Source organism: Urocitellus parryii, chromosome 11, assembly GCF_045843805.1.
Source record: "Urocitellus parryii isolate mUroPar1 chromosome 11, mUroPar1.hap1, whole genome shotgun sequence".
Classification (NCBI taxonomy): Eukaryota; Metazoa; Chordata; class Mammalia; order Rodentia; family Sciuridae; genus Urocitellus; species Urocitellus parryii.
In genome coordinates this window covers 74,812,051-74,818,633 of record NC_135541.1, presented here as the reverse complement: position 1 = coordinate 74,818,633, position 6,583 = coordinate 74,812,051, and the positions used below count along the sequence as shown (strand labels likewise).

At 42.3% G+C, this 6,583-nt stretch overlaps 1 pseudogene; it reads right to left on the bottom strand.

Moving 5' to 3' along the window:
• Positions 1-5,936: 5,936 nt before the first annotated feature.
• On the bottom strand, positions 5,937-6,349 carry LOC113197353 (large ribosomal subunit protein eL32 pseudogene; annotated as a pseudogene).
• Positions 6,350-6,583: the final 234 nt, after the last annotated feature.

Genomic DNA, 6,583 nt, shown 5'->3' with positions numbered 1-6,583 from the left:
CAGCAGGAAGTAGCCAGAAAATCTCATCGCCCTGCTCCCAACACAAAAACAAGCAGGGAGGAATGTTGGGTATTTGGAAGACTCCCCGCCAAAGTTAAGTTTCCTCTCAGGAGAACATCACGGGATCACTTACCCCTACCCCTCCTCTCCAAAGGGCGCCATGCCAAAGAGCACCAAATTCAAAGGTTTTCTTGACCAATCCCCACAGGACACAGTGTCTGCTTGCTGTTCCTGAGTCACCCTGCCAATCAGCACCTGCCAAGTCACCTATACAATCCTTCTTAAGCCAAAGCTTGCAAGCTGTCTGCCTTCTTCCACTCTTACCTCTTCCTCTTCTTTCTCTATCTCTCTGCTCTGGTCTCTTTCTCTCTGCTCTCCTCTTCTCCTCTCTCTGCTCTCTGCCTCTCCTTTTCTTCCCCTTCAGACAGCCCCCCCAATAAAATCTCTTGGTTGAAAAAAAAAAGTCTGAGTTATCATTTTAGTATACAATAATTCATTGAAATGAACTATTGAAAGATGAGATTGAAAGATAAAATAGCCTGCCATCCAGAATTGATGACTGTTTTCTCAGTTGCTGACTATGGCTCTTTTGATCTACTTGGATTCTGGACTTGACCCACTGTGTTCTCTTATAGTGTACATTTCTGCTTTCATCCAACAGGTTCCCTTGAGGATCTGAGGAGCCCCTGGTTACCCCCCTCTGTGCTGATGCATACTGAGTGCTCAGGGTGAGGGTACTAGCAGGATGGATCATGGTCATATGTCCACACTTGTGTCACTTTGAACCCTAGCTCTATACAATTCAGTGTGTGATCTTGAGCAAGTTAAATTAGCTTTGCTAACCCTGTTTACTCAAGAGTAAAAAAATATATAAAAATAAAAATGTAGTATCTGCCTCCCAGGGTTTCATGAAAAGTAAATTAGATAATTCTAGTGCATGGCAAGCCCTCAAAATATTTGGGGTATTACTAGTGACTAAAAAATAACAACCTAAGTAGACTTTATTAATGTTGATAACCCAATCACTTATTTATGAAGTGTTCAGGTAAAGGGAAAGCTACTCATTTAGACAGGTGCTTAGAGCAGGATGGAGTCTTAGGAGGTGAGTACTGGGGAAAACCCACCACCACATGTCCATTATCACCAAGAAGGCTTTGAAGAATTGACAGTTCTGGAGCAGGTAGTTGGAGGGAGAATCCAGTGAGTTGGCCTGGGAAGTTATCATAGGTGATAAGAGAATCCAGAAAATTGCTTTCTGCCTGACTCTGAGACCTGTTTCTCCCAAGTTCTCTCCTCCTCAAAGCCTGTCTAGAACAGCACATCCCTGCTGAAAATGGAAAGTGATGAACAAATTGATAAACAGGTGCAGAATCTGTCATGCATCCAGTTTCCACCTGGCCTTCCCCTTTGGACCTCACCCACCCTGTCCTGAATGGGATATGTGCCCCACCAGTGTGCCTGCCTAAATTATTCTGCCCTGAGAGCTGGTTATTCATTGTGTACTAACTAAATGGCTGAGTCTCAGTAAAAATGAACTGTGCTAAGCCCACAATAGCATAATTACTGCATGTGCCAGTGCTGAAATACAGAGACCCATAAGTAAATGGCCCTCATGTCCGAGTTACTTCTAGTGAAAAGTAAGAATGAGTCTGCATTTGGGGTCAAATTCTCATGATCAATTATATCTGGAAACACCAGATGTTTGAAGTAAGTGAATTGTCAACATATGTTCAAAGAACCTATGAAATATAATCATGATAAAAAGACAAATGTCAATGAAAAACTTCAAAATAAACCCAGACATAGAAATTATTCAATACAACTGGCATAGATCAACCTTGAAAATAAGCTCTGGCCCCAATGTCCAAGTGTTTAAGTAGCAAAGCAAACAATATGAATGTTGGATCACTGGTCCCTTGTCCCCTATCACAGATAGGGAAACTAAAATTGTCAGAAATGGAATGGCTAGACATAAAAGCACAAGCATGCACACACATGCACATTCTTAGTGGAAGGAGGGTGTGCCACTTTTCCATGCCTATGTTTGACTTTAAGACCTAAGCTATTTCACATGGCCTCAAAATTCAGTGTGCTTAGCTTCTGGATTAAGTGAACCATTTGAACTAAATGTTTAACTTGTCCTTAATCTTCTCTTTCAAATGCTGACAGCAGAGCATTTATCGCCTGACCTAACAAGCCTCAGGCACCTAAGGAAGCCAAGAGCCAGCATGCACACTTTTTAGCAACGAAAAGGGCCTGGGCCAGAGATCTGGGGAGCAGATCTTCATGGGGCCCATGCTGGAGACGGCATATCAAAACCAAAGCTGGGTCAGGGAGTGAGCGTAGGTTATCAGGGGAGCCATCACATGCTATCAGGAAGGAGTACCACCCAGAGCTGAGGCTGCAGTAAAGGAGTCAGAACTCTAGGGTGATTTGAAGTGGTTGGAATTCTTTGTGAAAGAGAACCACAGAGATGGCACTTCTTCACACCTAGTGTCATTGTAACCCATCACCATGGGAGGTGATGATTAACCACCCTACCCCACCCATCTCAAAAGCAGCTGGGACTCAGTCTATTGGCACTGCCTGGTGTAATTAGAGTCCTATCTCCACTTTAAACATGGCCTTTCTGTCTTATGAGGGCAGAAGCCAGAGGACCTTCTCAGATATGGCACAGAGCTCTCCTTTATCTCTTGCATCACTGGGAGGCTGCTGGTGGGTCCTATGGTTCATGTCCACACAGGCAACACCATGTTCTTCCCTGTTATAAAAGTAAAACTCTCTCCTGCCCCCAAACCGTCTACAACATACATTGTCTCACTTAACTACCATTGCCCTCCTGGGTTTTTTTTCTTTGTTTGTTTCATAGCTGCTCTTAATGAACCTGATTTCTAAACCATGAAAAAATATGTCTGATGTGAGAGAGGAAAAGGGCATCAAGAGGTTTCTCCTGGGATCAGCCTGACTGTGCATTCTGCAGACATTAATGGCTACTCTGAAGGTGAAATAGGGATGACCACAGAGGAAGATCACAAGGTTGGGACTGATCAACAAAGAGGGGCCCAATACCCAGGCACTGTCCCAGAGGCAGACTCTGAGGTTTTTATCAGACATATGTTCAGACATATGTATCAGTCTTTAAGTAGCAAAGCACTCGACCAAGTTTGGGGGCGGTGGCCATGGAGGAGTTGGGTCAGTGATGGAGACTGACTGACATTTCATGGAGAGCTCATGGGCAGAGGCTCCCTACTGGGTTCCCAGGTAAGGAGAAACCATCATACTAATAGACCAGAGAAAATACAAGTGACTCCATGACAAGTCCCATCTTGAGCCTGGACCACTGAATCATGATGATGAATAGGACATGAATTCTTAAGTGAGAAAAGTATGGTAGAAGGGCCAGTAGATACATGGAAGTGATTATAGATCAAACTTACTCATCATCTCACTAATGCATAAGTGAGAAGTAGGTCAGAAAGGGATTCCTAACCCTGAGTCCAGATTGTCACGACAACCCATATTACTTAATGAATAACAAAAAGAGCGGAGGAGCATTTATTTCATGTTCTTAGGAAAAATGTGCCATTTTCAGGTACAGCTTCTTTTTCTCTTTTTCGGTTCTGGGAAAAAAAAAGCAATCTGGATATAGAGAAACTTTAAGAACAAAATAAATTGGAAACAAAGCAAAATAAAGAGCCCTTTATTTTTGACTAAGGCCAGGTTTTGGCTCAGTTTTCTTTTGGAAATTCCCCATGTTTAGAAGCCAGGGACTGCAAAGAGGGTCAGCTTCACAAAGCAGAAACATGGGGAAATAGGAAAATGGGACTTGGATTGATGCAGTGGTTTTCCCTGAGCCTTCATGGGACATGTGCACATTTTAGCACCATCATTGAGGTGAGGTGACCTAGCACTGTGGTTACTAGGGTGTGCCCTGGAGCTCCACCACCTGCATTTAATTCCAGCTGAGACATTTTCCAGTGGTGTGCAAGGGCAAGCTGCTTAAGCTATCAGGGCTTCAGTTAACTCTCTGTAAAGTGAAAATGTCTACCTCTCTCTCACCAGATTGTTGTGAGAACTAAATAAGTTAAATAACTAAATAAGGTATTTCCTGTCATATTCATTGGTAGAAACTAATAGAAATAAACTGGTATTGGGAGCCAGTAAATGATTCCCAAAAGATCACTTGCTGTTCCACTGGTATTATGACATGAACTAATAAGAAATAATAGAGGGAACACTGTCATTTTTTGCAGAGTTCCTGGATTCTCAGGAAAATTATGCCCATAACCATGATAGACCATTATAACCATGTCAGGGCTACGTCCCGGTTACTGTCTATTCATTTGGCAAAGATCTGGTGGTAGCGTCTAAGCATTCCTTCAAGTGGAAACTGCCTGACATCCCATAGGAGAGAGCTTGTCCCTTCTGGCATGTGAGGACACAGCAGCAAGTAGACATCTAGGGAGCAGAGTGAGCGAGCCCTCGGCAGACACTGAATCTACTGGCATCTTGATCTTGGACTTCTAAGCCTCCAGCACTGCTATTTCTGTCATGAATTACCCAGTCTGAAGTATTTTCCAATTTTTATTTTTTAGGTATTTTTTTATAGCAAACAGCTTGAGACCTAGGTCAAATACTGTTTTCCTCCAGGGAAACTTCTCTCATCACGCTAGTCAGAAGTAAATTCTCTTCTTGGAAGTCCTGTTCACCTTTTACATATTTAAAAAAATCTTGATGGTTATGGGGAACGTACTATGTGCCAGGTTCTGTGTCTGTCACTAAAGATAAAGCAGTCTTTGCTGTCACAGAGCTCTCAAGCTACTAGCAACAAGTGTGGAAACATCTCACTTCATAGCTACTGTTTTCCTTTGTGTTCTTCCCTGATTTGACTGCAAGATACTTTACAAAAAGGATTAATATAATAGTTCCTGGCGGAATCCTCAGAAAACTTGGAATGGAAGAATCATTTGACCTGGTTATCTCACTCCTTGTTTTATACCCAAAGGACTCAAAATTAGCATACTGCAGTGACACAGACACTTCAATGTTCACTATAGCCAAGCTATGGAACCAACCTAGATGCCCAGCAACAGATGAATGGAGAAAGAAAATGTGGTATATATACATAATGGAATATTACTCATCCATAAAGAAAAATTTAATTATGGCATTTGCAGGTAAATGGATGGAGTTGGAGAATATCATGTTAAGTGAAATAAGCCACTCCCCCAAAATCCAAAAGCAGAATGCTCTCTCTGATATATGGATCCTAGCCCATAACAAGGGAGGGGAAGATTAGAAGTTCATTGGACTAGACAAAGGGGAATGAAGGGAAGGGAGTGAGGGTGGAAATAGAAAAGAAAGTAGAATGAATTCAACATATCTTTCCTATCCTTATATATGAATACACCACCAATGTAACTCCTCATCATATTACAACCACAATAATGGGATCCTAATTGGAACAAGTTATACTTATTCTATGTGTGTATAACATGTCAAAGTATACTCAACTGTCACATATATCTAGAAAGAACAAATAAAAATTTGTGATAACATGGCCACGTGCATAGTAACCACTCAATAAATATTTATTAACCTATAGAAAGCAGGATATTGGTTAACAAACCCATAATGATAGAAGATGCAACACAAATGCTGTTCTTAAAATAAGGTCCAGGCTTAAGATAATCTTTCAATTTAGTTGTTTCAATAGCTGTTTATAATGCTTACCAAATTCTGAAAAGCCAGTCACTGCCATGGTACCAAAAGCACTTTCTAGAGTTCATTCTGGCTCTATATCCTTGACTAAGAGTCTTTATTTATTTACTTACTTAATTTTTAGTTTCTGTGGTTTTATTTAACCGGGCGTGTGTGCGCGCGCGCGCGCGCGCACACACACACACACACACACACACACACGCCATGTGAACTGTCTATTCATTCTCATCACTGCACAGCCTGGCATTGAGATTGGTGACTCTGATGGCCAGTCGGGCTGCTCTCTCCACAATGGCTTTGCAGTTCTCAGAAGAAACATTGTGAGCAATCTCAGGACAGTAAGGTTTGTTGCACATGAGCAGCACTTCCAGCTCCTAGACATTGCGGATCAGGAACTTCTGGAAGCCACTGGGCAGCATATGCTTTGTTTTTCTTGTTGCTCCCATAACCAATACTGGGCATCAATCAAGATCTGGCCCTTGAATCTTCTCTGCACCTTGTTGTCAATACCTCTGGGTTTCCACCAGTTGTGCTAAATTTTGACATATCAGTCTGACTGGTGCCAGATGAACTCCCTGGTCCTCATTTTGACAATTTTGGGCTTTGCAAGAGGTGTGAGGGCAGCCATGATGGTGAATACGGATGGCTACCACCTCTGTAGGCAGCACCAAAGAAGAGCCTAAGTGCCCTTAAAACAACAGAAATTTAGGTCTCCCAGTTCTGGAGACTGGGAAGTCCAAGATCAAGGTGCTGGCAGAACCCGCTTATGAGTTCCATTTTCTGGTTAATAGATGGCTCTTTTCACTGTGTTCTCACAAAGCACAGGAAGAGGGAGCTCTCTGGAGTTATTCATAAGGGCATT